The following is a 16667-nucleotide window of genomic DNA, read 5'->3' on the forward strand; positions in this document are numbered from 1 at the left end:
AACACAAATTCTTTTGACATGAAATGCATTTTACACTTGTCTAGCTTTTTAAGTCTTTGCAACAAGCTACTGATGAAGGATAATAATGCATCAGTGGGGCAAGAATCTAAAGGAGTTTTTACAGGAGGGGAAAAATGTACTATATACCATTTTATTTATACACATATTTATAAGCCACCTATAACTGCTGAGGCCATTTTGTAGTAGTAATTTGCATGCTCCTACAACACACTCAGGCATTTACCTTCTCTGAGCACTTTGTTGCTTAGCATCACATCCCATGAGATTTAGAAGCCTAAAAAGAGTAGTAGAGAATCCTGGGAATTAAACAAGCACAAATGCAAAAACGGGTTATGCTGAAGAAACATAATGAACTCCAACAAAACACACCTAGGAATAAGAAGAAACCCCAAATATGCAAACACAGTCTTAAGAATACAGTGGTACCTCGGCTTACGAACGCCTTGGTTCACAAACAAATAGGGTCACAAACAAAAATTTCTGAAAAATTTTCACTTGAGTCGCGAACACCACTTTGGTTGGCGACCAAGATAGCAGCCATCTCCCCCCGCCCCCCAAGTAGGGAGATGGCCACGATCCCAGTTCCATTCGTGCAGGGAAGGTGTGCCTGATCAGAGGCACGCTGCTGCAGGAAAGACAGGAGCAGCAAAGCAGAGCTGCGGGGGAGACGGCCGAGATTCTGCCTGTCTTTCCTGCAGGAGCGCGCCTCTGATCAGGCACCTCTTCCCTGCACAAACAGATTGCGGCCATCTCCCCACCCCCCCCGAGTGGGGAGATGGCCACGATCCCAGTTGCTTTCGTGCAGGGAAGGCATGCTGCTGCAGGAAAGGAGCAGCAAAGCGGAGCAACGGGGGAGATGGCCGAGATTGCGCCTGTCTTTCCTGCAGGAGCACGCCTCTGATCAGGCACCTCTTCCCTGCACGAACGAAACTGCAATCGCGGCCATCTCCCCACTCATGGCCACAATCATGCTGGTTGGGGGGGGTGGGAGATGGCTGAGATCGTGCCCATCTCTCCCTCTCCCAGCGTGCCATTTGCGCCCGTCTCTTCCTCCCCCAGTGTGCCCACGATCACGTCTGTCTCTCCACCCCCCCACCCCCAGCGCGCTGGGATGACAGGTGCGTGTAGGGATGACAGGCGCAATCTTGGTCGTGCTGGGGGGCGGGGAGATGGCCGCGATCTTTGTTGTCACTTTGCTTCACAATTTTGTGATTTAAAAAATGCTTACAGAACGGATTAATCTTATTTACATTAAACCTTATGGGGAAATTTAACTTGGCTCACAGCCAATTTGGGTCATGACCAGAGTCCTGGAATGGATTAAGTTTGTGACCCAGGGTACGACTTTATTGGATATTTTGTGGCATCATTGCCCTTCTCATAATATTGACAAGTTCACACAATTGCCTGGAATTTCTTTCTTCTTGGAAATGTTGCTTTGTACAGCAGCCTGCCACCTGGTGCCCTCCAAATGTTTTGGACTACAACTCCCAGCCTTCCTATACATTGGCCATGCTGGCTAAAGCTGTTGGGGATTGAAGTCTAAACTTCTGGAAGTCACAAGTTTGGGGAACATGGCTCTACAGAATAGCACTCATATCTGTGACCGTCTTTAGCAGGAGAAGGAGAAATGAGTATGCTTGATCAGAGTTTAGGGTGCTAGAGGAGTTTAGACTACTCTCTTTATTTTTCCCATTGTTAACACACTTTTTAAAAACACTAATTAACATCCTACACTGCTTGAATTTTGAACTGCTGTGATATTACTTTGAAATTGCTTTCCCCTGCTGGAACTGTACATTTTTTGTATGGTTGACCATTTTTTAAAAAGTCCTAATAGCATTAAAGATCGGGCCCACCACTTCTATACACCTGGACAGAGAGACCTTGCTTCTGAAAAATTTGCATACTGGGTATACAAAAATTTGTATACTGTTTATTATTTAAAACAATAATTTTAAAGCCACAGCTAAAACCTTCAATTCTGTCCCTGACTTCTCTCATCCCTATAATGTCTCTTGGGCCAACAACCATTACAAGGGTCAAGAGTGTGGTTAATATTTAGAAGGGGGAGGTGATATGTTGAGCTTGCAGTCTCCTCCTAGGCTCTGCTCTGTCGGCAACATGCAACAGATTCAGATATCTTCACAACAGGTTAATTTATTACTATAATATATGAGGAACACTAAGTTTTGAGGAACTGTGTGAGTTTGCATGCCACACCACAGTGGGTTATTTTTTTGTTTTTTGTTTTTTGCCATTATTGGTCTGTCATGTTATCTGAAACTAGTCATAATATCTCAGTGTGGTGTGTTTGGTCTTTAGAAACCATGTAGAGAAACTATGACTGTGTTCACACGACACAATAAGCAACCCTATGTAGTTGCCAGGGTTTGAGGGTTACCATAATCTACTTGACAGATGATCCTGTAGTTTTAATCTGTCATAGTTTCCATTCCTTCTACTCAGTCCTCCCACTGTTGGCATGTATCCCATCAACCACCTTGCCTGAAATTCAATTCCAAGGTTCATCATTTCCTGCTTATATTGCCTTCCTCTTTCTCATCAGTCCACACTGGATGTCTGGAGAGACTCCTGCAATTGCTATTCTTTCCAATGCACTCTGTGGTAGTTGGATTCCAGGACCATGAAAACCACAATCCTGGGTTCAGATAACATCACAAGCCATGGTGGTACAGTGAATCCATAGAACAGACCATTGTTTCTTATATATCATGGTGAAATACCACAACGGGGTTCAGACAACATGAAAAACCAACTATGGTAAAAAAAAAAATCCACCTTGACTTGTACTGTCTGAACCTAACCAGTGGTTTCTACGATGGCTTCTGTGTTCCATCATGGCTTCCCATGTTGCCCAAACCTAGAATCATGGTTTCCACAGTTTAGGAATACAATTACCACCGAGTTACTTGTAAAAAGCAGCAGCTGCAGGAGCTGCCCCAGCCATCCCACCTCTGCTGTCTTACTCTGCCTAGCACCAGATATACCAATGCCTGCTTAACTCCAACAAGCTGCTCTCTTTTCCCATCTCCCTCAAGCTTGACCACTTCTCTTAGATGTCCACCTGTTAGGATTGCTTTCCAGAAGCAGAGAAACACACTGTGCTGCCCAGAGCAGTGACGTTGGAGGCAACTGCATTATGTGCTCCTATCTGCCCACTGCAGTTCTCTGCCTTTGCTTTCGGACAAAAACTTCTCTCTTTAAAGCTTCCTCATCCAATGCAGGGCACATGGACAATACATGGAGCATTACAAAAAGGAGTGTCCTCCACTGTGCCTTCCTTCCTTTCCCCTCCTTGTAGGTGTGTCTGCAACGCACCTCAAGACTGTCAACCAGCCACACTGCCCCCTCCAGCCACCCCTGCATCTGCAGCACAAACATTTTCCCTGCAGCCAGCCTAGCAGCAGGCCCAGGGAGCTGTGGGCACTCACTGCCTCTGGAGTCCTGATCTCAGCAGGGCTCACTTGCACCATCCAGGATCCCAGACAGGAGGGATGCTGGGCCTGATGCTGACAGTGACCCCTCAACCCCCAAACTATGGCAGCCTCTTAACCTCCTCCTCAGGAGTACTGTCTGGAGGACGTCCCATCTGCCATGGGGGACAGCCAGAGCAGTCGAATGCATTCCTGCTTCTGGACCAGTGAAGAACTGGGCACAATCATTGACTGATGGGGCAGCACAGAGTCACAGAAGCACTTCGGGTCCACGTGCCATAAAGATCTCCTCCCATGGGGTGTCCCCTGCACTCCGGCCCTGTTCAAGGAGCAACTGCACACCCTCAAGAAGACGCTTGTTGTGCCTGTCACACACAAGTGCCCTCAAGAGGCCCCAGAACCAGGCCCTTCTGTGACAATGGCTCTCTTAATCCTCGATCTCAGGGGCAGCCCCCAACTGCAATGCAGGAAGTGGCATCCCCCCCTTCCAACCCCCAGGGCTGCACATCTGCCCCATGATGGGCACCTAGTTGCCATCGAGAAAGCCCCCCTCCCCTCCCCCTCCCCCTCTTTCAGAAGACTGTGAAGGTTGCCTGTCTTGTATCAAGCTTGCCTTGACTAACTTTGGGGTGCTTTCCTCTTCCCTGCTCCCCTTATCCTCCCTCTCCTGAATCCCGCAGCTCCCTCCTCCTGCCGGGGTTCCTGCTGGCTGCAATCTACTCTCAGCTGCCACTCTCCTCAGCAGGGTGCAGTCCTTCCTGTTCCAGAGGCAGCACCGGGCCCTGCCGCTGCCTGCAGGTCTCCTGTCTCTCTGAGCTGCAGTGCGCTCACTGTGCAACGCGCGCTGGCACACGCGCAAGGCTTGCCTGCATGGCGGGCGTGCGGCTTCCGCTCCCCACCGTGCGCCAGCCTTCTCCTACTTCTGCGGCCACCCGCCCGGCCCCGCATCTCCGCGTGCAAGGCACCCGGGGGGCCTCCGCGGGCCGCCCCTCACCCGCTCCACTCTCCCCACAGTCCCTCCCCCCTCACACCATGCTCCGCACACAGCGGCAGCGTTGTGGGGCCTGAGCAGGAGGGGGAGGAGGGCTGCACAGGGGTGGCTGCAGCACCCAGGCAGCCGTGCTGCCCTCGCGTGGCATGTGGCTCCCGAGGCACGTTCCAGGCAGGGGGAGCCGCCGCCCCGGGAAAGGGGCCTTTCTGCCTCCGCACCCTGAATCCCCGGCACACCTCCAAGCCACCTGGCTGCCAGGAGGACGGCAGAGCGTCTTGCCGTGGGTGGGGCCTTGGCCCGGGAGCGAAGGGCCACAACCATTGCTCAGTGCTGGACCCTTCCTCATGAGGAGGCACCATGGATTTCCATACTGGATATGGGTGCTTGGGATAGTACTCAATTTTCTTCCACATGTCCCAGGCCACCTTGAGAAAAATCATTTCTGAAATTGGGCTAGTCATCCAATGGCAAGATAAGCTAATAAGATATTTGATCAAGGCCAAGAAACATAGAAACAGAGCGAGTCAGAAGGGGTCTCCCGGGCCATCTAGTCTGACCTCCTGCACCAGCCGGCTCCGCTCACGACATGCCCACCACGTGCATGTCCAGCCTGTCCTTGAACACCCTCACCGATGGGGCCTCAATGACCTCTGACTGGGTCCTCACTGTCAGGAAGTGCTTCCTGGCATCTAAATGGAACCTTGGTTCCCTGAGCTTTGGTCTGTTGGAGCGCGTCCTGCCCTCCTCTGCAGAGCCCTGGGGGATCCCGCTTGTCACTGGCTGCCATCCCGAAGATTCCCCACTAATGATTACCCTCTGCTTTTGGCACTCTCATAATGGCACTCTCATAACTGTCCGTACAGATCGGATAAGGTTCATTAACTGTCCTTTAATTCCTGGCTCCTCTCCAGATCCTCCAATCCCCTGGTCCGTTCCCCAGCCAATGGGTGAACTTTGGCCAGTCACACACTCAACCTAAGCCTTCTCACAGGTTGTGAGGATAAAAGTGGAGTTGGGGGAAACTGTGGATGAACGAGGAACATAACCTCCTTCGGAGGAAGCGCTCCTCATGCAGCACCGCAATGGCGACGAAGAGCAACGCGGCCTGGAGCAAGGTGTACAGCGTGAACGCCATGGCCGCGGTGGTGGCGGCCCGACACGCAGTGGTCAGTCAGCCATGCCCTAATCCACCGGACAGTGCTTTGGTGTATCCCAAAACTCCTCAGTTTCTCCACCAGGATATCATGGGGCACTTTGTCAAAGGCCTTGCTGAAATCCAGGTATACCACATCCACTGCATCCCTTCCATCTAGCCATCGCAAAACCTTGTCATAGAATTCCACAAGGTTTGTCTGGCAGGACCTGTTTTTGCAGAAGCCGGGTTGTGTGGAAGTGCCTCACAGTCTTGAACAAGCTGGCTTTCAATGCTGGCTGCCTTCCCCCTGTAAGTACTCCCTTCAGCCTTGGCAAGTGTCCTGTGTGTGAGATCTTCCATGAGATGGTCTGTATGATCAATGAGTTCTACCTGGTGGACATGCGCAAGGCATGTGACGGGGTTGTGGTGTCTACTCAGGTGTTGGGGGCTGCATTCCATGCCATGGTACTGTGGCCTATCAGGGCTTCCAGTCTGTCCTGCAGAGACATGGGGTGGTGGATGCAGCCATGGCACAGATCTGTTTCCCCCAGAGCAGTCCTGCAGGCAGCTCGCAGTGCCTTTCATGCAACTGCTGCACATACAATATTCTGAGTGCTGCTTTTGGCAGCAGGGCTTGCAAACCAGCAGAGGAGATGAATCTGTCTGTCTGCAATATGGTGCTCTTGTAGTTTCTTCTCAGATGGATCTTTTCATGACCTGGATCTCACGGATGCTGCTGAAATAAAGGTGTGCTTTGCTACAAATACGTCTTTCCTGTGGGGAGGATTTGGTGTGGGTTGGGAAGGTGTGTACGTGCGAGTATATGGACTGTGATGCTTGCCATGTGGATATATCTCCTGGCCATCAAGGGTGCAGAGGACTTTTCATGACGTTGAGAAGAGGAGAGTCAGAAACTTGGAATGTGAACTGGTAAGCGGTGGAGGAGGGGGAAGCTTCCCTTATCAAGGAGACAAGGCAGGCATGAAAGAGGGATGGACAGCCAGGGCCTGCAAGAAACAAAGCCAAGAGAAGGGGAGGGGGAAGGTGGGCTTCACACAGTGTTGCAGTCCAAAGCATCTTGGAGCATGGGCCACGATGGGATACAAGGGAGGGGTGGACGTTCACCTTGAGCTTAAAATATTGATCATGCTAACCTACTGGCTGGGTTCAACCCCCTTGGGAATTTTAATCTTTCACAGCAATTAAAACTCCGCTGTGTCTGAGATACAAGCAGGATAGGTTCATTTGCACAAGCCATAGTGAGTTGGGATGGCTTGTAAGCCACCCTGCAGAAAGACTGCTGTGTTCAGGCAACACACTAAACCATTGTGGCTTACGAAGCACCAAGACCAAACTGGCTGTATGGATTCGGTCACAGTCATTTCAGATGATACCAGAATCACACAGGGAGCTTCCAGTTTCCCTACCAATGAAAAGGTGCTTGCTGTTTTTGCACAACACATTAAGCCCTGGGGGTTTATAAGCTGTGTGGTTTTGCCTTGTGTCGAGACCCAACCTGCTTCTCACAGGCTTGTTGTAGGAGTTAACAAATCCACTTGGTTTATTGTGTTGTTCAAGCCTAGGGAACAAAACAAGAGACAGTCCAGTAAAAGCAGCAGCAGCAGCAGCAGCAGCAGCAGCAGCAGCAGCAGCAGCAGCAGCAAGCCCCATGGCAAGAGTGGCAGAACTGTGTGCCATTCTAGTCAAAGGACAGCTACTTTTCCAAAGTACCCCAAAGTGCAAAAACAGCACTTGAGGCGAGATGGGAAAGGCTCTGCCCACTCCTTCAAGCTGAGCAAGCCACTGAGTGCTGCCTGAAGGCTGTTTTGAAGATCATGAAAGCACTCTTAAAGGTGGCTTTCCCAAACTGGCCTTGGGCTATCTGGGATGCCTGGAGGTATTTATTAAACCTACATTCCACATCACTAGTCCCATAGGACTCTCTAAGTGGCCCTTGGTAGGTTGTCCCGATCACCCCTGATTCTGCAAAAGGTAGTTAGCAGTGGGCTACAAAGGTGTAGGGGACATTGAGGCGCCCCTGCAGCCTCCTGACTGTGCAGGGTTCTAGCTCCCTTGAAGCCTACACTTGCAAGTTTTTCCTGCAGATAGCTACACACAATGCACGGATGTCAGGGGTGTGTTCCATGTTCAGGTTAGGCCTGTGGTACACACACGCTTCCCCTTAGTTACATGGAGTTCTCTTTGTTTAATGCCAGAAAAGAACTACCAAAATAATTGGAAGTGAAATAGATGATAGGTGGACTTTTACATATGGCACTCACAGCTGTACCCCTGGCTACCTGTGGTTTAGACATCAGTTCTATTAGTATTTCTGCTGTACCTTTTAAATATGGCTGAAATCACCAACAGCAGCAGCATCTATTTAGGCTGTGAAGTATTTCACTCAGGAATTATTACGCTTGCCCTGTGAAGGAGGCCAGTGTTATCTTCCTCTTTGAGATTGCAGTGTGGGGCTGAGGAAGGAAAGATGTGTAGTTGACGGGTGCTACTGTAAGAAAAGATTGGAAGAGATGATCTTACAGTAACACCCCAGTCAACTAACTTAAGCTGCAATTGTATAACTTAGTAATGTAATCTTCTTCATTACTACGTAGCACAAGGGGCTGTTGAACATCACAATTGCTTGTCATGTAAAACATCTAAATTTGACATAATCAAAGTCGTGGAGGAGAAATAAGGAATCATTCGAAAAAGGAAACATGGCTGGCTTAAGTCCTCCTGGATGTTCCTGATATATTTGGGATGTTTCACTGTAGGTTTCTGCTGGGTGAGCAAGACAGAGAGAAAGAGAACAAAGTGGAGCATATGGATTGAGAATATGCTTGATATAAAGGCTTATGCTCTAATTGACTAAGCTAGAAGTTTGTTTTTCTTGCTAAAATTATATTGCAATTTTATATCAAACACACACAATTCCACTGCTCATTGTTCAACAAAAGCCTATTGTTTAATTAAAGTTGAAGATTGCTTCACATACACAAGGTGTTATTGTCTGCTGAAGAAGGTTATTCAACATGTTCTAAGTTGCTATTGATAAGATTATCCAGAACCGAAAGAGAAAAGGTGTTTGTTTTAACCTTAGAGCTGTGAGTTAATTTAAAGGTAGATAGATGGTCAATGCTGTATGCATTCCTAGCTCAAGAAAAAATGTTTACAGAGGAAAATGAGGATAAGTTGTGAAATCTCATGTCTTTCCTAATTTTCTATTAAACACAACGTGAGGTGAAGTATAGGGTATTAAGGCATATAAGAGTTCAGGCTGCAAAAATCACTCCTTTCAGAGACACACCTGGCCTTTCTCTCAGGACTGTTCCAACCTGGAACTCTCCGGATGATACTCCATTCATCTGCCACCAGCACAGTGGGACATGCAGAGGGCACCAGCTGGAGAAGCCTGGTCTGGACTGCTCTCCTTCCGCTACTTGTGTGCATAATTGCATACCTGGCCACACAGCAACAACAGGGCATGTTTCCTAAGCTTTACACTTGGAACTTTGTAAAAAAACCCAACAGCCTTATCATAAATACTGGGATTAAGATGTTTCAAAGTTGTGGAGTTAAGTCTGGTCTCTTCTTTTGCTTCTGGAAGTCCCTCACAGGACTGTTGCATCCTTTGAAAATTGCATAGCGGGCTGATACAGCTTTCGCCCCTTGGGGTGAGGGGAAGGCTGCTGTGCCTCTAACAACAAGCAGTGGTTTTCTCTAGCCTGGAACCTTCCAGAGAAACTGGACTGTACCACCTCACATCCCCAGCTGGCATTGCTGTTCTGCTCTTTGGGGTGACCGGGCTTGCGGTCTAACTTCTCTGGAGCCTCCCGGGTTGGGGAAGGCTGACATACATGTTGCATTTTATATTGCTTTTTTAATATACTGTTGTGAATTGCCCAGATGGATTCTGCTGTTAGATGGTGTTAAATCAATTAATTAATCAAATAAAGTTTGGCAGCTCTCTTAAAAGGAGTGATTTGGACATAAATAAAGGTAAATCCTAAAATGTGTTGGGAACAAAGGGCAAAACGACTTGCAAAATTCAGTGTTTTCTTCCCATGCAACCTAATAACTTGCATGTATGTGCCTTGAGACTGTAGAGCTGGAGGATCAGATTAACACCCCTTCTCCAACCCATGTGCCTCAATCCTGACTGATGGCAAGGGCTGCTATTTGCAACACACACACACACACACGTCTCCTTGTTTAAGGTCAGATGTAGTTTCACCCTAAGTTGCAGGGCGCAGATTCTGGGCAACAGTTATCACTGACAGAATTGCTGCAGAATTGCTACTTACCAAGATAACATTTAATTTTCAACACAGCAACATTCTATAAACATTGTTTAATTCAAACAAATATTACAAAATGTGGAAAGCTTCAGCTTCTTGACCCTTTCCCAAAGAACCAGGCCTATGTGACTCAACAGATGGTGAATTTCTAAGCTGCTTTTCTGATAAGTGAAGGGCAATTGATTTGGATGAGCAAGTAACTGACTTGGTTGAAAGGAGTACCTTGGAATTTGCAAGCTTGGACCCAAGCTCTGGCTTGAATTTAGCATGCAGCCCCAAACAAGTCACTTGTAGATCTTCTTGCACCCTGTTCTTAGTGCAGTTGTAGTCTATGTTGTGCTTCTGGCTGGACTGATGACATGTGTGGATATTACTTGGTGGCAAAGGTCTTTCAAGAATATGTAATACCTGGACACAAAGATGAATGAAGAGTATTTTCTGGGGGCTTTGCTGCATGATCTCTCAAGTCATATGCATCAATATGGAAGAACGTCCAAGAAGACCTCCTCAGCAGTGGTGACCTGCAAGGTTTGTGCCATGTTTGTTTACTTGCCCAAGGTCAACATGGTCTTCATGTGCAATGAGTGCAAGCTAGAAGCCCTGTTAGAAGAAAAGGTGAGAGCACTGGAGCAATGAGTGTCCATTCTTAAGGATCTTGAGTCCAGGTAATAAGAGAAGATGAAGAGTTTTCAGACAGAGCAGTGGGACTGCAACAGCTAAGAGAAGTACAGGAATACTAGAAAGGCAGCCTGCCGTGGAAGAACTACAAGGGATCCTGTGCAACACTGAGCAGGAGGCTGAAGGTCAACCATGTGGTGGGGAGGATACCAAGGCATGGGAGAGCAAGTGGTACATAGTTGTGGGAGACTCCCTGTTGTGTGGGATGGAAACACATGCATGTCAGGAATGCTCAGGTATGCTCTCTCCCTGAAGGACAGATTGGTGATGAAATGGAAAGATTGCCAATGCTCATATAGCTCACTGACATGTATCCCTTCCTTCATATACATGTGGGAACAAAGAACACTGCCAAATGGAGCTTTGAAGAAATCACATCAGACTCTGAAGCTTTAGGGAGGAAAGTCAAGCACTTTGGGCTGAGATAAATTTCTATGGTATGCACTGCAATGGAAGTGCAAGAGGGAGAGAAGTTGGAAGGAAGCTGGTCCTGAAACCTCTGGAGTAAAAGGAGAGGGACAACTTGACAGAGATGAGCAACAAGCAGCATTGTGTGTTATGCAGGCAATACAGTACTACAGTAAAAACTTTGTGTAGATTGGGCCCTAGTTGCTGGCAGCAATAGTTCTCTGCATGTTGTGACAGCACAGAGTTGTGTCCTTAGGCTACAATATGTTGGCAGTTTTTGGTATTTTGGCCCCACCGCTTTTTCTTTAGCTCCACCCACCTTGGAGAGCTGCCCCCAAAGTTTCTCTGAAATGGAATTTGGCTCCTGAGATGAAGGACATTCTGCATCTCTGCTTTAAAGGAAATGCAGCTTAACTTTTGCAGCTGCTTGCTAAACTACAGCAAATCAGCCCAGAAAATTTGGTGCAACCCACCCACTTATTGCTGGCTGTTGCCATGCAAACATCAGTAGCTTGGAGATTCTCTTCCCTCTGATAGTCCCCCTTCCAACAAGCGCTATTATGTTCAGTGGGTTGGCTTAGTGAACTTGGCTGTTTGTTAGGCTGTGAGCATGAGAATGACATGTGTGCATTCTGCTACTCTGGCCTGCTACCCGTAGCAAACCTCATGGAAACTGGATACTTCTTCATCCACCATCCTGAAAATGTGTGTTTGCAAATGCTTACCTTGACTTTCTGTTAACAACAGATTCCCTTAGAAATTTCTGATCTTGAAGGCTTCTACATATTCAGTGTCCTCTCAGGCTGCTGCTGGCAGGGTGGGAGCAATAAGAGGCATTTTTTTTACCTTTTCATGCTCCTTTTATATGCTTTTCCTCAGAAGAGCCTTTCAGCTCAGCTAGAGAGGGCACTCTGGTGGAGACTGGAGAAGTCACAGGATTCTGGTATTCTGGCCTCTCCTCTCCCCTCCTCATCTGCTGGGGCTCCCCTTTTTCCTCCCTCTGAGGTTATATTTGTGACCTTGGGAAGCAGCTGCTCTGGCTCTTTCCGCAGGAGCTGTGAGCATGAGGGCAAATGGAATCCAAAGCCCCGCTCTCAAGAGCTCAGCAGTGCCTACAGCCTCAGGAAGGGGACTTGGAACAATCTTAGGGACCATAGACTTTCTCTCTCTAAGTTAGTGTCCAATGAAAGAGAATTGACACATAGGCTTTCTTAGGCTTTAAGAAAGCAAGCAACCATGGTCCAACAGTTGTCAGTAAATGGTTCTATAATGATCATGTGGCAAAATGGCTATACACACAGCAGAAGCGAGTACTGACAAATCAAATCTGGGTTGCCCTGAATATTTTTTGCCTCAGATGGTGGGACACAGTCTAAATCCACCACTTTAGCCCCTGTACCACACAGTTTCTCCAAGGACTGCGGTTGAGTGCTCCAGTCTTGGAGGCTACATTAGAAACATATAAACAGAGCGAGTCAGAAGGGATCTCCTGGGTGATCTAGTCTGACCCCCGGCTCCAGCCGGCTCTGCTCACGACATGCCCACCATGTGCATGTCCAGCCTATCTTTGAACACCCTCACCGATGGGGCCTCAACCATCTCCTGTGGAAGCCCATTCCATACCCTCGGGGTCCTAACTGTCAGGAAATGCTTCCTGGCATCCAAATGGAACCTTGGCTCCCTGAGCTTTGCTCCGTTGGGGCGCGTCCTGCCCTCCTCTGCAGGGGAGAACAGGTCTGTACCCACCTCCGTGTGACACCCCCTCACATACCTGTATGTTGCCAACATATCCCCTCTGAGTCTCCTCTTCTCCAGGCTGAAGAGACCCAGTTCCCTCAGTCTTGCCTCATACACCATCCCCTGCAAACCGGCCACCAACCTTGTGGCCCTACGCTGCACTAACCTGGCTATATCCTTTCTGTAATGAGGGGCCCAAAACTGAGCACAATATTCCAGTTGCGGGTGCACCAGAGTTGTATAGCGTGGTAGTAATACCTCTCTCGATCTAGAAGCCACACTTCTGGCTATGCAACCAAGGGTGGCATTCGCCCTCTTAACCACCACATCACACTGCTGACTCATGTTTAGCCTGCAGTCAACCAGTATCCCGAGGTCCCTTTCACAAGTACAGCTCTCCAGCCACTTGTCCCCTAACCTGTACTTATGACACCTATTCCTATGCCCCAAGTGCAAGACCTTGCACTTATCCACATTGAACTCCATCCTGTTGTCTGCTGCCCACTTCCATGGTCTGTCCAGATCCTTTTGGATCTGGAGTACCTGCTCCTCAGTTGTGGCCACTGCCCCAGTTTTAGTGTCATCTACGAATTTGATCAGCAGACTCTTCACCCCTTCTTCCATGTCATTTATGAAAAGATTAAACAGGATCGGCCCCAGGACAGAGCCCTGGGGGACCCTGCTTGTCACTGGCCACCATCCCGATGATTCCCCACTAATGGTTACCCTCTGCTTTTGGTCAGTCAACCATGCCCAAATCCATTGGATAGTGCTTTGGTCTATCCCAAAACTCCTCGGTTTCTCAACCAGGATATCATGGGGCACTTTGTCAAAGGCCTTGCTGAAATCCAGGTAAACCACATCCACTGCATCCCCTCCATCTTGCCACCTTGAAACCTTGTCGTAGAATCCCACAAGGTTTGTCTGGCAGGACCTGTTTTTGTGGAAGCCGTGTTGTGTGGCTGTCGGCCTCCCTTCCCTATCTAGCATCACTAGATCTCTCTCTATTATGAGCCTTTCCATTGTTTTTCCTACAATGGACGTACGGCTAACTGGTCTGTAATTCCCCATGTCCTTTTTACTACCCTTTTTGAAAATTGAGACCACTGATGCACCCTCCAGTCCTCTGGAACTTCACCCGTTCTCCACGAGGCCTCAAAAATGGAGGCCAGCAGGCATGAGAGAACCCCTGCCAACTCTCGAAGTACTCTCTGGTGTAACCTGTCAGGGCCTGACGCCTTTGTAATATCCAATGCCCTGAGGAGCCCCTTGACTTCAAGGGGAGTGACTCTAATCTGGGTCCCTAAGTCCCAGACCTTATCTAATCTCCTATGCAGATATTATTATTATTATTAGAACATTTCTATGCCGCCCCTTGCCGAAACCTTCGGGGTGGCTTACATATCCAGCTTTGGGGAGAACAGAGAGGCAAAATAATCATTTAGCATCTGTGCCTGTTCCCTCATATGAGTCACTGGATCTCCTTCCTCCTTATTTAGTGGTCCCACTACTTGTCTCCCCTTCCTCTTGATGCTGAAAGAAACCTTTTTTGTTGCTCTTGATATTGTTTATTTATTTATTTATTTAAAGTTTTTATATGCCGTCCCCTTGCTATATAGTCTCGGGATGGCTCATATTCTTTGCAAGTCTCAGCTCGTAATCAGCCTTAGCCTTGCAAAGAGTCCTTCTGCAACGGGCCTCCTCCTCCCAGTATACCCTTTTGTCTATTTGCCCCAGTACCCATTTCTATGGAGGTTCCTCTTTCTTCTAATCCCTCTAACCACCTCCTTTTGCATCCATGGCGGCACTCTCCTTTGCCTCCCCACCTTACTAACTAGAGGGTATCGTCAAGGCTTGCACCTCCAAAACCTCCCTTCTGAGTGCCATCCACCCCTCCTCAACTCGCTTACCTTCCAGTAACCTATCCCAGGAGACTTTCCCCAGTCTGGCCTTCAGTTGGCCAAAGTTGGCCCTCTTGAAGTCCCAGCTTCTAGTGCTCGACCTGCTGCACGTCCCCAGTCCCCTGATCTCAAAGCAAAGGATGGAGTGATCACTTGCATCCAGAGCTCCCCTAATCTGTACTTCATCTATCAGCTCCTTTCTATTGGTCAAGACCAAGTCAAGGATGTTTCCCCCCCTCATTGCCTCTTGGACCCTCTGTGTGAAAAACCCTCCCTCAATAGCTTCTAGGAAGCGACGTGACTGCATCCTATCCCTTCCCTGATGTATAAAGCCACGCCCCCACCCCTCTTTCCCTTCCTGTCCTTTCTAAAAAGGTGATACCCTTCTATGTTCACATTCCAGTCTTGCCTTTCATCCCACGAAGTTTCTGTGATTCCCACCAGATCATACCCTCCTATTCCCAGGAGAGCTTCAAGCTCTTCCTGCTTATTACCCGTGCTCCTAGCATTAGTGTACATGCACCTCAACTCCTTCCCACCACTTCCTTTCCTGGGAGTCCCCAGCCTCCTCCTTGCTCCCATCCTCTCTGATACCTGGCCCTTCTCTGTAGGAGTCCTGTCAGTCCCTGCACGACCTCTAAAACCCTGCTGCTCTTGCACACAGGATGGAAAGGACGCTGGAAGCATTGTTGCCTCTGAATCCTCCAAGAGGGCAGGATCAGTTAGATGGGCCTCTGACATTCCCTTTGTGCTGTGGCCTGGGAAAGCCATTTCCTCCTCACCCACCACCACACATGCATTGTGGACTGACCTGTCAGCTTCATCCTCACAGAGGAGCCAGCATGGTGGTTTGGAGAAGCTGGGTCTCTGATGACATGGGGGGAGCCCTTTGTCTGAGACCTTGGAGGGGTTTTCCTGAGCAATCCTGTGGCCCTTAGAACTCAGTTGAGGGGCCACTGGATGATTCTCTCAGTGTGTGTAGCTAGGATGCCTTATAACTGTCCCAGCAGAAACTCTTTTCAACAGCCGTTACAGTCCTGCTTTGTCCAACACAGAAAGCTGAACTCAGAACAATTCTTCTAGTGCACTGCTGCTCTGTTGCCTGGGGATAAAACAGCACTTCAGCTGCTGGTGCTTCAGTGTGAGTCGCCATGTGAGAAAGGAAGGGCAATGCAAGGAAAACAGCATGACTTGACAAAGGCGGGATTCTTTTGTGCCATTTAACTACACATGGTATGGTCCTGATGTAGTGGTGCATGGTTAATGCAATATTAAATAGCACAGTGATATCAGAGAAACATTATTCCCATGGAACAGATGGGTTGCTGCTTCTCTTTTGCTGGATACTGTTCACTCACAGATGACACCTGGACCTTGGCAGTGCACGCCTGTGCCCGATTTCCTTTCATCAGGAGGGATTTGTTGACATCGATTAAGCATATCAACAAAATGAGCCTATGCAGTTTTTCATAGAAGCACATATATCTCACTTCTTTTGCTCAGCTTGGGAACTCAGAGCAGTTAGCACTCACCTTGTGTAGACACCAACAGAGGCTTCCATGAAAATGCAAATGAAAGCTTTGCACAGGGACCATGAGAGGGCAAGGCAAAGTCCCTCCTTGATCCCCACTGTCCAGGTCCCCTTGAGCTCCCCTGAGGATGCATTTTTGCATAGCAAACCCAGAGCACATGTTCTGTATGGGGGAAAAAAAAAGATTCCAGTTTCAATCTTTGGCATCCCTAGGAATGGATTCGATAAAACCCATCGGGTGTGTTCACACATGATGCTAAACAATGCTGCACTGTGACCGCACAGCATGGTGCCTTACCTTGTGCGCTGGGTTCACATATTTGTGTGGTAACTACTGATGAGTTTTTCCTCCATCTTTCCTCCAAATGGCAACACAGATCCCATCAGCCCCCACAGCTCCGAATAAATTTTCGAGTTCACCTCTCCTGCCTGTCTGGCCAGCCTTCCCCTCATTGGCCCACAGACTTCCCCGGGCATGGCCACAGTGGCTGCCTTTTTTGTTTTCT

The 16667-nt window shown here is 48.5% G+C and overlaps 1 protein-coding gene across 1 annotated transcript in view; it reads right to left on the minus strand.

Moving 5' to 3' along the window:
* Positions 1-16192, minus strand: part of TNFRSF21 (TNF receptor superfamily member 21) — a 37604-nt gene extending 21412 nt beyond the window's left edge. Inside the window, exon 1 of the mRNA XM_044445191.1 lies at positions 16163-16192. The gene's annotated coding sequence lies outside the window, so the exon portion shown is untranslated. The remainder of the gene's footprint in view (positions 1-16162) is intronic.
* Between the last annotated feature and the right edge of the window lie 475 nt (positions 16193-16667).

The sequence above is a fragment of the Varanus komodoensis genome, unplaced genomic scaffold, assembly GCF_004798865.1.
Source record: "Varanus komodoensis strain SLA01 unplaced genomic scaffold, ASM479886v1 scaffold47, whole genome shotgun sequence".
NCBI classification, from domain to species: domain Eukaryota; kingdom Metazoa; phylum Chordata; class Lepidosauria; order Squamata; family Varanidae; genus Varanus; species Varanus komodoensis.